Here is a 14,824-nt window from a genome sequence, read left to right as displayed (position 1 = left end):
AGCTTCTTAGATAGTGTGCTGGCAAAAATGTATGTAGCATAATGTTAGTATGCAAAACATGAAGCAAAATCCTGGTCCTTGTTCATCTCCTAATCATGATGGCTAACACTGGGCCAGGAGCGCTAAAACAAATCTACTTGTTTCGGTATTCATCCTATTGTGAACTCTACATATCTTTATGGAACTAGTTAATGTTAATGTCTCCTGATTAATCTACAATAACCTGAATCCTGGACACTAATTATGTTAATTCTATTCTATGGCTAGCCAAACAACTCTCATTAATGCTGAATCATGAGTTGTTATTTCAATTCTAGAGCCCAAACATCCCCTTCCTAAACCCATGTCTCTGTATCTTAATAAATTCCTATGTTGTCAAGCAGATCTGTTATTGTTAATTCCTGGGCAGTTATAGAACCTACTCTGGCCCATGATTACCTGAAAATTAATTAATAAAAAGTAGGGCCACCATTGTTTAATGCTAATAACTAGTATATCCTAGGATCATTCGCCTAACCTTTCTAACCTTAACCCTACACCCTGTATATCGTACTATGCACTTACAACATAATTTTGTGTGTACTGAGTAGGTTTTTCTCTATGGACTTCTGTCTATAACTAATAACTGGCTCTTTATGTTTAAGGACCAGTTGCCTACTAAGGGGGGTTGACACTAATCAGGGGGTGCCGGACTGGCACACAGAGGTCCCAAGTCTCCCAGAAGTTCCCTCTCTCCCAATGACTCCCTTCCTCCTCTACCTTTCTTCCGCTTCTCCCTGTGTCTTCTTTCCATGTCTGCTTCTATGATAACCAGGCCTCTTGGAGCAAAAAGGTGGAGGCTTTCAGCACACCCTCTCCCTAACTGGAGGAATGGGGAGAGGCTGTCTCCAACAGTTGAGTGACCCCACATTTTTGAAAGGTAGCGTATATTGACCTGATCTTCCTTGACAGCCCAGGGAGCCGTGAAATGGGTAAAGCTCTGCACTGTTGCAGCAGATACCTCCATTGCAGCCCTAAAATGGCCACCTGCAAGATGGCTCTTCAGGTAAGGTAAGGCACTTCCGCCCTGCCCCCTACCCACCTTTGGCAACACCTAAAATGTTGGGAGTATGTGCCATAAATGCCCGATCATAGCAGTAGAACATTTTTTAAAATTGGTTACATTAGTTACATGTAGTTACAGTATGAATGTGTTACATTACATTATCTGTTACTATAATTATTATTCTTTACTTATTACACCTTATGTAGTGTTGTAAGAACATTTAGGAGGGGTCTTGAAGTTGAACTGGTCGTCATTCACCAAATCCTAAATACCATGTTAAAAACAAACCCAATAAACCATCAACCACCGTTTCAACAATTCTGTGTGTCATGTAGTTCCCAATAAATTATGAACCTAATCCAAGTATGTGAATGTTCTGATTATTACCAGTGTTTCATTATGGACCATGATAGCATGTACCATAGATTTAAAACACTTGTTCACTCCAGAACATTAAATGCCCGCTAGATGATTTATACATCCAACAAGCTAATGAAATACGTTTGGTGACTTTAAAAAAAACATCTTTCAAATAAATGGAGAATATGTTAATTCATGAAAATGGAACTTCATAGGAAAATTACCCTGGGTGTTAGCCTTGGGTGTTATCGATCATTACAGACCCCAGAGAAAAGAAAAACTATTGACTTATTCTTGTTTGAGCTTGCTTTCTATAAGGAGCTAGCTCCCGAGTTATGCTGACAATATACAATTGATAAAGCTTTTTATACTGTGATGTTGCTCTGGGTGGACAGGTATGTGACATGATTTTCTGCATCATCAAAATCTCTAAACACAGAATACTTGTTATTATGGATCATGTGATAGGGCATGTAATATGCATTCTGTATAATATGTCTGCCCCAGGACTAAACCTAAACGTACCATGGTTTGTATCAAACAGATTTGAGATCCCACAAATAGACACAGGCATGTGTACATAAATATCTTATTTTAAATTACAATTAGATTAAAATAGATTAAAGTCACTTCAATGAAAAATGAAGCAAGTAGTCTAACCTTAGTCTGGATTGAAATAATAAAAATCATTTACTTCGACAAAATCTGACATCAGAGACAAAGCTCCTCACAATCCTAACTGCTGGAACCCAGAAATGATCTTCAATGCAAAGGGTATACAGGAGATTGGTTTACTTATTCATTTAAAGCTTTAGTCAGAAGATATAGTCTCATGTTACTTGCACAATTTGATTTATTAAAACATGGCTTACCTGAGCTATCAAACATATAGATGAACCACTCCTCACAGGGCCGGCCTTTGGGGTGTGCGACCTGTGCGACCGCACAGGGCGCCACACTCCAGGGGGCGCCGCCGCGGGGTCCGCCGGGGTCCGCCGCCGCCGCCGCAGCGCGGTCCGACGCCACTGCCGCCGCGGGGTCCGCCGCAGCGCGGTCCGACGCCCCTGCCGCCGCGGGGTCCGCTGCCGCCAGTATTGGGGCACCCGGCACCCCTCCAGAGACGGACAGTAATGTCCGCCGCTGGAGGAGCAGGCTCGCAAGGGAGCAGTATCGGAGGTCTTTAACAGACCTCCGATACCGCTCCCTTGTGATCCCCGCGGCAACAGCTGCTGTGCGCCGGGGTTTGCTGTCAGATCCCGGCGCACAGCACTGAAGCCGCGCCCACCGGTCTCCGTGCCCTCTGACCCGGAAGAAGAGAAGACAGAAGAACTAAGAAGAAGAGCGAAGAGGAGGCAAAGAAACTGAAAGAGGAAAGGTAGGAAAGCATAGAGTGACAGTGAGAGTGGATTGGTGTATATGTGTGGATTAGTATATATGTGTGGTTTGGTGTATATGTGTGGTTTGGTATATATGTGTGGTTTGGTATATGTGTGGATTAGTATATATGTGTGGTTTGGTGTATATGTGTGGATTGGTGTATGTGTGGATTAGTATATATGTGTGGTTTGGTATATATGTGTGGTTTGGTATATATGTGTGGTTTGGTATATGTGTGGATTAGTATATATGTGTGGTTTGGTATATATGTGTGGTTTGGTATATGTGTGGATTAGTATATATGTGTGGATTGGTATATATGTGTGGATTGGTGTATATGTGTGGATTGGTATATATGTGTGGATTGGTATATATGTGTGGATTGGTGTATATGTGTGGATTGGTGTATATGTGTGTGGATTGGTATGTGTGTGGATTGGTATGCGTGTGGATTGGTATGCGTGTGGATTGGTATGCGTGTGGATTGGTGTATATGTGTGGATTGGTGTATATGTGTGGATTGGTGTATATGTGTGGATTGGTGTATATGTGTGGATTGGTATGTGTGTGGATTGGTGTATATATGTGGATTGGTATATGTGTGGAGTGGATTGGTGTATATGTGTGGATTGGTGTATATGTGTGGATTGGTGTATATGTGTGGATTGGTAAGGGTGTGAGAGTGATGGGTGTTATACTGTACCATTTCCAATGTATTTTTCATTATATAATTATGCTCTAAAGTACATCATAACTCCCATCACTCTATACTGTTCCATACAGTGGCAGAGCTGGGAGGCAGAGGCCTTGCACCCCCACCGCAGGACTTCTGAAAGGTAAGTGAACTTCAAAGAGGGAGAGGGTAGATAGTTAGGAGGGGGTAGGTAGGGAGAATGGAGTGAGACGGGGTACATAGGGCAATCATACTCCTATCATGCCAAGTAGTCTACGAGTACATCCTGGAATCTGCGGGCATGATAAGAATGTGATTGCTGTTAATCATATATATATATATATATATATATATATATATATAAATATTGTTATTTAATTGTTTTGTTATGTGTTATGGTGTGGGGGGGGTCATATTCGGTTTCGGCCAGGTAAATGCTGCACTTTTGGTTTCAGTCCAGAATTCGTTTCGGTGCATCCCTACTACTAAGCCAGACAATGAAGTGGTAGGCCTACACCACATCAATGTTTGGCGTAGTATATAGTGATTGGGGTTTTGTTACAAGTTTTGATTCCTTTCTTTTTTTGGGATGGGGGGGCGCCAGACGAGTAGTCCGCACAGGGCGCCAGAACACCTAAGGCCGGCTCTGACTCCTCAACTACATTAGGAAACTAATAATATATTTCAAATGTTATTCTGGATTAACACCTAATGACGTGCAATGACGATATGGTCAAAAAGCTTTAATTAAATATTTATTTAGGTTAGATGGTAGACTTATGCGTTCGGATTCATACAAACTTTGCCAATTTATCAATTTTGTGCGTTCCTACAAATCTCAAATAACAACCAAAAAAACAAACAGAAACCAATGGCAAAAACTCAGAAACATGCATTCATCTCTCCTTCTGCCTCTCAGACATTTTCCGGTGCCGTTGCAAGTAAGTTGGAAGTGACTGGTTTTGTGGGGATCAGGCAGGCTTAAATATTCTGTTCCTAGAATATGGGTACATGTGATAAGCATTCTTGAGTCTAATAAATCTAACAGGTGCTGCTTATAAAGTATTAGCAAATGCAAGCTCCTCAGGAAACAATCAACCCAGGATGCAAGAGGTTACATACACTAATAATAATACTGTTAAAACAAAACTTTTAATAATATCTTTAAAAATCACAACCTAAACACCAAATTATAATATAATCCAAAGATAAGGAATATAAAAATATCATAAATTCTATGGACCTCAAGCTACTTCTGCTGGGAGGCTGTTCCACATATGCACCTTCAGCTCAGTAAAGTAAAGCTTTCATAAATTATGAAAAGTTTCTTACGGAAAATAAAAATAATAATAATGAATCAAGCTACTAGAATGTAATATGAGTTTGCACCACTTCTGTGGAGGCAGGACGAGATTTCCCCAAAAATAACAAACTGGCAAGATTAAAACAATGTTGCCTCCATCACCTGCTCCAAAATATAATATAATCCTAATTTATACACAGAGATAAACCCCAGATCCTTTTGAAGACAAATGGCAAGCAATAACATCAGAGCTTTGAGTATGAATGAGGAAAGTGTAATGGGTTAAAAGCAAAAACTTACTTTATTCAGGTCCTTTATAAAAACATCCAGAAATATATAATCAGCAGTGATAGGAGGATGGTTCACATATGTAAAAGAGGAGACTGGAGAAGTTGAGTGAGCAGGTAGGGGGGCATATACAAGGCAGGGAGAGAGGGTAAGAGCACCGACCTAGGGGGAGAATGCAGGGGGCACAGATAGGACTGGTGAAAAGGGCAGAGGGCACGCAGAGAAAGAGAGATATTTGGGGCAACAAATTTAGTTTTTGAATAAAAAAAAATCATCCACTTTAAAATAAATAACATTTCTTGTCCGAAAAAGAATGAGCCAAAAATGAAACACAAAAATTGCCCAAAATTTGTGCACACATATAATAGATTTAGGCCATTCTTTCCATAGATATTATTTACACCATCTGGTGTTTTAGTCTGGATGGATGCATAAGCTAAGCATTGGGGTATGAGGCTTATGCGTTGGTGTCTGCATAGGCAAGAACCCTCTGAAATTTTGCCTAAAGAGTTTACAGTGAAAGCAATCTGGGGCATTGTCAGGGTAAATTATGGGGTATAAGGAAGTAAGTGGTAAAGGTAAATAATGGTAATGGTAAAATTAGGGGTTAAAGTAAATAGTTGTAGAGATATGGCAATCTGATCTTGACTTTGTGCCTCCTCATTGGTTCAGGAAGGAGTGTCAAAAAATCATGAGCTACTGTATGTAAAAATTTTGTACATAAGGGAAAAAGTACAGTATCTGTCCAGATCCCAACTGTATATAATATGTTATTTATATATATATATATATATATATATATTGTATCCTCTTTCTTTTTAAGCATTTTTAGGTAGAAAATTCGGCTTCCAGCTAATAATGATCACAGCTATGATGAACAAAGTAAATAAATACATATGCTGGTTGATAGAGTGTTTACAGTTCTCCACTTTTCTCCACTTTTTTCCAAGCTGCTCCTCTTCACAAGTAGGCAGTATTGTGAATGTGATTAAGTGAAAATTCCTATATTTCTGCATCATGTAGAAAACACTCAATGGCCCATCTATAGTTGTCATTGGTTTTATTGTAGAACTCAAATGATCTAATGGTCCATTTATAGTTGTCATTGGTTTTATTGTAGAACTAAAATGACTCAACGGGCGGCATAAATAAAGGTCTGATTCTATTAAATCAAGGTGTATATTTTCCTGTGGCATATATTGGTGTACTTACGTACCCTGACACAAAATACATTCGGAAGCATTAATTAGGCCATCAAGCATAGGAGATCCAAGAGTCTTCTCATCATCTCCTTTGATGTGCTTTTGGTGCTCCAAAGATTGAGAGGATTAAAGGAAATGGGGGCAATTGAGGAACATTTGTAAAATGCCACAGTGCTTAATTTAGCATTCATCTACTGATACTGTCGGAAGCAGCAACAGCTGACCAAATGAAATTAGGATTTTAGTTCTCGATTACTGGATCAGAGTTTCTTGAAATGTGGTGTGTGTACCCCTGACATACTGGATATATGAAGCTGTTGGGTGGTACTTTAATGTATGTTTCAATCCAGTATTTAATGCTATTCAATAGTAAAATACATAGTTGCCTTTAGGGGTTCTTTGTGAAGTTAAGATTAATTTTACATGTAATTGATTAGAATAATATGTTAATTTTGATACTTGGTTGGGGAAAGGTTGAAAACCAGCACACTCAATGACAGAATGATAAACAAAGCACTGCATACTCCCTGGGGCAACTTTAGGTTTTTTTGTTTTTTTTATTACATTTTTTATTTCACTTTCAACAATGAAAATGACAAACATAAAAGACTTCACATGCAGAGAGAAAGGAGAGATGAATGAATGAATTTAAAGAAATGCTGGCTCAGATCCATACACTGCTATACCTTTGTGCCCTCTGCTATACTTACTAATTCAGAGGAATTTGTTTTGTTCATCGTCAGCTTCTATTCATTAAGGAGGAATCATGGTGCATATGATGTATTTCAACATGTATACCCATAGAGACTGACCATAGGGCTAGCAATAAAATACATCACTATCAAACTACACACCAATATGTGTTCAGCAACATCTCCTGAGTACAGTGATACCCCCCATGCATGGGTTTGTCTGGTGTGTGGGGTTAAAAGGCCACATTTGGGAAGTGTGCCCCCCCCTATTTTGGTCAGTCTGTGCCTATGCCCTGTCTTAGAATTTTTTAAAAATTAGACACACCTTGGGTATTTGAAATGCTTTTATTTCAACTCTTTCCATGTCAATATTTTTGGGAAGGTACAGCGCTAATTTTAGCACTTGCTCATCATAATAAACTTTATTTTTTATCTCAACCCCATCCCCTACAGGGATCTACCTTTTAATAGTCCATCCAGAAATTAAAAAGCCCCACAATTAAAGTAATTAAGTGATCAAATGTTAAAGTCATAACTGGGGGTTTAGGTCTGGACCCTGACTCTCACCATTTGCTATATGCTTCTTGTGCCCCATAAAAAATATTAACCCCTTAACCCCGTTGATGTCGGAGGGTGGTCCCGCTGATATTGCTGTTGGTCCCACCGAGGTCAGTGGAAGGTCCCGTTGATGCTGGTGGGCAGTTCCGCTGACAGTGGTGTGGGGATTGCTGCAATGCCACTCCCATGAGGTTCATTGCAATGACCATTCAGAATCTCCGGGCAAAACCCCCAAAAATTATGTTTACTGAGTTTAATTATATATGTATATATATATATACAGATAAACCCACCTTACGTGTATGTCATGGTAGCAGCCATGTTAAATACTTGTTCCCAGGATCTGCATGATTACGTCTCCCCATTAGGTTATCTCTCCCCTATTGTTAAGGTGTTGAGTGGTTCAGACAGCCTTTATAAGGATGTGTGAGGAGAAGCATGATGGCTTCAAGACAGAAAATCAATTCAGCAGATTCTGCCAAATTCTGGCACCGATCTTGGTCTCTATGAAGTGAACTTTTAAACTAAATATCTCCAAAAACACTTATTGAGGAACAAAAACCACAAGCTATAGGTTATGTAGCTGTGGCAGCTCTCTTTTAAATAGCAAACTGAAAGTAGTTTAAGTAAACGTTTAAGTATACCACAAATGCTCTATAAATCTATAACAATAGCCAATGTTATTTGAGTCATTATGGGTTGCCATAGCACCCTACAATGCACTCATGTTTTGTATAAACTGTTTAATGAAAGCATTTTTTACCGTAGATTTGTTGGACTTCTCAATGCACTTTTAATTTATTCTGTCAGAGTGTAACATAGGTAACTTTGGCAGTGGAGGTATGGGGTTTTATTCCCCAGGTCTCTGCTTTTTCTCAGGAGTGCGGCGGCACTGTTTAGTCTCTCTCACCTTATCCCCTTATACATTTCTCACAAACCTGGCAGAAACCCATATAAATTGTCCCTGGTTCTGAGATAGGCAGTATATTAAGTCATTAATACAGATATATTTATAAAAATCACATAAAGTTATTAGAGAAGTGTGGTATGGCTGTTAGAGAATGATCTGTCCAGGATCTCTAAACTATTTTTTTCTGATATCCTTTCCCAATGCAGCTCCACTTACACTGTTCATCTTGAATGGGTAATATAAGTATAATATAAATGATCTGGCCACAGGTTGTTTAGATGCCTAGTCATGCTGCCCATATGTTTGCAGCCATACCTGGAAACTCTCTGGGTTTTGCCCGGAGACTCCAGGTGAAGCCCTGCTTCTGCGGTTCTCCAAGTTTGGGAACAAAATCTCTGGGTCGGGGGAGCAGAGTCTAGGCACGCCTACTCTAGACAAATTACTTGCCACCCTCATACAATTAACGGAGTCTGGGCCTGAAAGTTCCCAGGTCTGCTTGATGACTTTCTTTTGGGACAGTGGATTTTTTCTGACATCCGGACTTTGTCTCGTAACAGCATTCCTCAATTTCTGTAGGTTTTATAAGACCTTTTATAAGACCATATCTGGGAACTCTCCCGGTTTTGCATGGAAAATGCCGGGAGAAGCGCTGGGTCATGGGGTCCTGACAAGCCCCACTGTAGAAGTGGGCCTATATAGCTAAGGACAGTGCTGTTACCCTTGGTGACAATGGCTATTTTAACATTTCTGCAGTGCTCATTTGTAGCTGTAATTTTCTTCTTTCTCATTTAGTGTACCCACACAAGAGGACTTTCCTTAGATACTGTCAGGCACGACAGGGACCATGTACCTCACCACGGGGTTCGCCACCCCAGAACGCAGTTCCCGTCGGTCAGCCTCCGGACGGCGTGGTCCTGGGTCCCTCATCGCGGGAACCGCCGAGCAGGAGTACTAATGTACTAGGAGCACTGCCTCGTGGCGTCCCGCAACCCCGACCTCCCGATGAGGAGGGGGCGTAGCTTAACCCCGGAAGGTGTGTCCACCCTCTGGGTAGGACACCAGAGGGAAGGAGGAGAGATGGAGACTTCCATGTCCACCTCCTCTCAGGTGAATCGGGGGGGAGGGTATCAGGTGCTTCAGGTGGGAGGGGATCAGGTGATAGGGGGTGGAATACACAATCACTGCCCCTATATAAACCCCACAGACCTCTCTCCCAGTGCTTCTTAGTTAAGCTGTGTACCGTGAAGTACTAACTCTAGCTAGCTCTCTGTGACTACTTCCCTGCTTTGCAGTGATTCTTGGATTTTGAACTTTGGCTTTGTGACCCGATATTGCTGCCTGCTACCTGCCTTGACCTCTGGACCGTGACCGCGACTATTCTCTTGGATTTGCCCCAGTATTCCCTTGTTGCTGGACATTGTATGGTGGCACCTGCGCTACGCTCCACTCCCCCCAACCTGACAGATACATTGCATCATCTAATTTACTACTAGCCTTTGTGAAACTCTGTGGTAGTAATGTTTTTGCGTTTTTTTCCCACACATATTTTACTTCAGATATGCATTTATAGCTCCTGGTATATGTCACTGTCAAACAATATCCAATATGTGTTCATGAGCACAATAATACCTCCCGTTTGGGGTAAAGGCCACATTTGGGACATATGCAATTCAGTTTTTCAACTTGGAATTTTGACATGTTGAAAATTTTGCCTCGTGTCCTGGGCCATCTTAGAAGCTGGCCATCTTTCAATTTACCCCATCAAACCATATATGTTTGAAAAGTAGACACACCAGGGCATTTCAGGTGCTAGCATTTCAACTCTTTCCAAGCACTAATTCTACTAGCAGCCTTTGTCAAACATTGTAGTAGTATTATTCACACACATTGCACTCTAGATATGAATTCACAGTTCCTGGTATATGTGCCTGTCTAACAACACCAATATGTGTTCAACAACATTTCCTGAGTACAGTGATACCATCCATGTCTAGGTTTGTGGGGTTGTTTGGTAGGCTAAAGGGCCACATTTGGGAGGTTGTGCATTATATTGGGAATATTGAGATCTGGTCCTACATGTCCACTTTTGGCCAATTGATGTGTAAGGAGGTGTAAAGGGTATTGATCTGTAGAAAGACCTTAGAGTTGTTCATGTTATTGCTACTTTTAATGTTACTGATGATTTTGTATTCATTTTTTATTTTAATAGTAGTATGGAACCTGTATAAAATGCATTTTAAAACATGTAGAAATCATAACTTCTAATAAAGACAATATAATGGGGTTAGTTATAGGTTGCAATGTTGCTTGTGCTTTCCTTTCAGCGTTGAATCATTTGCTCTATAAAATTATTTTTTTTCTATTTTCATTTCTATTTCTGGGTTTGAAGGTGTGTGCTTTTAAGATATGTGGCTTGCCTATTTCTCTGTCAGTAACCGACTGAATTTGTCAAAATGAATCTAATGGAACAAGGAATATATTATGCTTTTAGAACACACAGGACAGTAAAATGTATGTGAGGCAGTGGGATGGGACATTAAGTTTGGAAATTTGAGTGATTACATAAAGACAGAAACAGAAGAAAGCCTTTTATCAAGATGTTAAGAGTACAATATGTGTGACAGCGTTTTACCAGTGGGGAAAGGAATCAGCAGATGACCATTAAAAAAAAGCTGTCATTGTCAAAGCTTTTAGAATGGCTAAATTAATTTATCACAACCACCTACAGCCAGCATTCTTTGTTTCTAAATCATTGAAATTTGGAGATATTTGGTAAAAGTAAGAGAATCACACACACTATTAGATAGGAAGCCTTGGAACCATGTTGATATACCATATTATAATATACATTCAATCATTACAAACATGAGCAGATTCAAAGTATTAACCCCTCTATTACCAGACATGAGCCGATTCAGAGAATTAATTTCTCTATTACCAGACGTTACACACACAGTCACACAGACAGACAAACACAGTCATACAAACAGACAAACACAATCACATACACACAGCCATACACAGTCACACACACATACCTTGTGCTGTCAAGGTGGAAAGACATCAGCAATGATCTTAGCAATTTTTGCTGCCCATCAATTTGAGAGGGGTTATAAGGCCATTTTCAAACAACATCATATTACAGCGAGAAAGGTCATTCAAAAGTTTCAGGACAGTTGCCAATCTTCCCAGGGGTGGACATCCCAGCTAATTCACCCCAAGGTCAGACTGTGTAAAGCTCAGAGGAATTGCCAAAAAAAGAGTTACAATTCAGACTATACATGCCTGTTAGCATGTTAAATGTTAAGGTTCATGATAGTACAATTAGAAAAAGACTGAACAAGTATGGTTTGTTTGGAAGGGTTGCCAAGAGAAAGCCTCTTTTTCTAAAAAGAATATAACAGCATGGCTTTAAAACCAAACTTCTGGAACAATGCCCTTTGGACAGACAAGACCACAGTGGAGATGTTTGGCCATAATGCACAGCATCAGGCTTGATGAAAACTAAACACAGCATTTCAGCACAAACATGTCATACCAACTGAATTGGGCTCATTTTGCACCACAGGACCCGGGAACTTTGCAGTCATCGACCATGAATCCTCTGTATACCAAAGTATTCTAGTGTCAAATATGAGGCCATCTGTTTGACAACTAAAGCTTGGCTGAAACTGGGTCGTGCAACAGGACAATGATCCTAAGCACACCAGCAAATCTACAACAGAATGGCTGAAAAAGAAAAGAATCAAGGTGTTGCAATGGCCCAGTTAAAGTACAAACCTCAATGCGATTGAAATGCTGTGGCGAGACCTTAAGAGAGCTGTGCATAAACTAATGCCTGCAAACCTTAATGAACTGAAGCAACATTGAAAAGTCATACAGAAAACGATTACTTCAAGTTATTGCTGCTAAAGGTGGTTCTACAAGCTACTGAATCATAAGGTGTACATAGTTTTTCACACAGGCTTGTCCATTTTGGCTAATTTTTTTTAATAAATCACAACACAACGTAATGTTATGTGTTGTTCACCTGAGGTTGTATTTACCTAATTGTTAGACAATGGTTGTTATTATGTTCTGATATGTAAAACCACAGAATTCGAAGAGGGTGTACTTTATTTTTTACATGACTGTATACATATACATATATACATATATGCGTGTGCGTGTAATAAATGGTACATATTGGAGAATATTGTACATATTTCCCTTTATTCCCCTATCTTCTGTGCCTATGACCTTTTAACTTAGCCGAGATAATATACAGTAGTTATTTATACCTATATTTATGTGTATCCGCATGTGCTAATCAATTTACAAATTAACTTATTCATGAAATTCATGAAAATAATCATTCATTCCATGTAAGTGACGTTCCAAAAATGTTACCAAACATGCAAGTGAAAAATGCAGTAATACTACCAGGCATGTACATCTAGGTACCACTTCCCCTGCATGTATGATATGATATATTATTATTATTATTATTATTACTATCTGTTAAATGTTCGTAGGCAAAGCTAAACCATCTGGTTGCACAGTGGTTGTGTTTGGGACATTGTTCATTGTTGGAATATTTAAAGTCCCACTGTTTGAAAGCGCCAGTAAGGAAGAATTAACATATATTCATATTAACATATGGTGTTACAATCCTTGTAATGATACTGTTAGTTAGAACATCAACCAATCATCACAGAACTTCTAAACACATTAGCCAATGACATTTGTGCAAGATGTCTGGACTTTGGCTGCTTGCTGCCTTTCGCACTTAGCACATGGATATAAGAAATGGTCGGAAGGAAAACTGGACTAATTGGCAATACGTCTAGATATTATTTCTGCTCGGTGAAAGTCTTGAGATCATTCAATTGTATTTTAGGGGGACCTTTACTCTGCGCAATATAGAACTCTTCTCAGCGAGCAGTCCAGAGTCACCAAGCATGTGATAATAATTAATGTCAGGCTATACTGAATATATTATCATAGAATGTGCTTTATTTTTCAGGAAGAATTTTGCAGTACACCATATTTAAGAACTTTACCTTTTCCACATATTTATCATAATAAATTCACCTATTTAAACAGCGTTCGAATTCTGTCTATACCGCATATAAAGAGTTCTCTTACATAGACACATAGTTCATGGGAAGGAAAAAAGTCCAGCAAAGTCAATCTTTCCTATATATCATTATATCAGATGCAGATGGAATGTGTTGTTATTGTAGGTACTGTGTAGAAGAGGACATCATGTTATCCTTGGAAGTTCAGCACTTTTTTAACTGCCAAATATTGTGTCATACGTGACTGTAATTACTGTATTACTTCTGAAATTGTAACCCTGTTCTTCTAGCAGGTGTCTCTTCATGTTTTGTATCAGTAAGCCCAAGTTGTTATGTTTTGCACTTGTTATTCTGTTTACCTACAGTGTACTATATAAAATCAATACATAATGTTGTAGAGCACAAGTCTGTGCGTCTAAAGGGAACTTGTGTTAAAATACAGTCACATTAGGCTACAGAACACATAAACTGTAACATTTATTAAAGTGGTCAACAAGTTTTTTCCCCATTCCGTTATATTTACCAGAACTCGCTTGACCTTTTCATATTATTTACTCTGAAATTGCTGTGGGTTCACATATATAGTAGGGCATATCTACATGAGTGTCATCTATGCACTCATGCAGATATGATGTTGGAGATATGAGGTTGGAGATATGAGGTTGGAGGCTGAAATCTACTTTTAAAACATATGATATATTATACAAACATAATACATTTTCACACAGTGCAGAGAGGTTTGTACGTTTTAATTTTTATTTTATTAATTCAATACCTACAATCATTGTTTAGTGAAGTGTTTTATTTATATTTATTATTTTGGATTGTAACATCAATCAAAACTTATTCTGAACTTTCCATAGATTCATAATGTTTTTGAAATGGTAGAACTTGCATTATGAACAATGTACAGGAGTGGGCTTGTAGTTCTGCATGTAGCCTCTAGGGTGTGGCCAAGGCCAGATTTGGATCTTTGGGCCCTGGCGCAATTACCCAGGAGGGGCTTCTTCTCTGGATTTCCTGCCTTTAGCAAGCAACTGTTTCCCTTGTATTTCTTTGTATTATTTCCTCCTTTTTATTTCCTCTTTGGCAACTTCTTTTGGCTTATCTATTTTTGCACCTCACTTGCTGACATATTTTCCTTACTTTTTTCTATCATCTTTCCTTTTTTTCTTTTCTTATGCTTGCCTGCCTTTTCTATCTTTTATTTTAACTTATATTTTGCCCCCACATACATATACAGACATGCACAGATATACTCACACATGCATAGATATACATATCCACAAACATATAAACACACTGTGACGATACCATCTGCACCCCTCTTCAACATCTTGCCTTGCCACTGCCTGA

This window comes from Spea bombifrons, chromosome 1 (genome assembly GCF_027358695.1).
Source record: "Spea bombifrons isolate aSpeBom1 chromosome 1, aSpeBom1.2.pri, whole genome shotgun sequence".
In the NCBI taxonomy this organism is placed as follows: Eukaryota; Metazoa; Chordata; class Amphibia; order Anura; family Pelobatidae; genus Spea; species Spea bombifrons.
The sequence above is the reverse complement of the archived record's forward strand: the minus strand, read 5'-3'. Positions refer to the sequence as shown.